We start from the raw sequence: 1,509 nt of genomic DNA on the forward strand, positions 1-1,509 counted from the left end.
TATGTGGCAGGCGCCTTAGCTACTTGAGCCACAGGCACCGAGCCCCCTTTTACTTTCAAGAGTGCTATAGTTTAAGGGATATGGTCCTCCTCTGCCATAGCCCAGCCTTCAAGGCCCTTAGTGATTTGTTCCATTTCTACTTTCTAGTCTCATCTCTTGTCAAATTTTACACTTAAACATCATGAGTTTTACCAGCCACCCCAAGTCCTCTCCTACCACCACCTCTTTGGCACATGTTCCAACTGCCTGGAACATCTTTCCTCTCCCATTATCTGAGCTTAATTATTTTACATCTGGTAACACAAAATCCCATCTGAAAATCCACATATGGAATGGTGTTCTTCATGCATTGTTAAGAAAAGTTATTTGTTGTGCTGGCCTACCAAAAAAATCAAAAGTTTTATTTTAACTATGCTTTTACAGCTCACTGTGCCAACATGATAAACACACATCTCTTTCAGTGACCTCTCTTAATTCCAAGGTTTCAGATGGTCACCTCTTCAGGATCTGCCAGCACTTGAATTCACCAAAATGTTTGTTGCCCCAGGGTCACCCTACCCAGGCTATAGGTAGAAAATAAAAAAACCTACATCGTCTTGTACAACTGGATGAATTTCCTGACTTTCCCTATTTCCCATGTTTCTACACCCACAGACATAGTTCAGACATGAATCAGAGTTCTGGTGCCAAAAAAGAGAAAAAAAGTTTTGCCCCAATGGCTTGGAAAAAAACATAATTCTAGCTATTTGGGGTCAATCTTCCTTTCTAAGAATAAGAGAAAAGTAGGCTGGTGAACCGTCCCAAAGATAATAAAGAAAGAATGATGACTCCTCTGGGACATAGAGTGCTCACACAGCATACAAGGAATGTAAACAGGGCTAAAAATACAGACCACAGCTACTCCCGTTATAAATTGCACAACCACATACTCTCCATCACTTCTCAAATGACATTAGAAGTTTATCTCACATTCATATAGCATTTAAATATACGGAGATTCAGGCAGAACAAGTTATTGTTTTTCTTTAGAGATTAAGAAACTGAATTCAGAGAGGTTAAAAAGTTTATCCCAGGTCCAACCACTAACAGGTAGATGACCCAAGCATGGTGGCTCACACCTGTGACACCAGCACTTTGGGAGGCCAAGGCAGAAGGATAATTTGAGCCCAGGAGTTCAAAACCAGCCTGAGCAACATAGCAAGATCCTGTCTCTAAAAAATATATATGTAGGGCAAGGCGCAGTGGCTCAGACTTGTAATCCTAGCACGCTGGGAGGGCTAGGCAGCTGGATTGCCTGAGCTCAGGAGTTCAAGACCAGCCTGAACAAGAGTGAGACCCTTTCTCTAAAAACTAGCCAGGCATTGTGGCAGGCACCTATAGTCTCATTTACTTGGGAGACTGAGGGAAGAGGATCACTAGAGCCCAAGAGTTTGAGATTGCTATGAACTATGATACCACAGCATTCAATCCCAGGGCACAGAGTAAGAATCTGTCTTTAAAAAAAAAAAA

The 1,509-nt window shown here is 41.9% G+C and overlaps 1 protein-coding gene across 1 annotated transcript in view; it reads right to left on the bottom strand.

The window, feature by feature from the left end:
* Positions 1–1,509, bottom strand: part of LOC111728459 (oxysterol-binding protein-related protein 9-like) — a 147,823-nt gene that overhangs the window by 80,684 nt on the left and 65,630 nt on the right. The window lies entirely within an intron of this gene.

This window comes from Otolemur garnettii, unplaced genomic scaffold (genome assembly GCF_000181295.1).
Source record: "Otolemur garnettii isolate 467f Iridium unplaced genomic scaffold, OtoGar3 scaffold00159, whole genome shotgun sequence".
Lineage (NCBI taxonomy): Eukaryota > Metazoa > Chordata > Mammalia > Primates > Galagidae > Otolemur > Otolemur garnettii.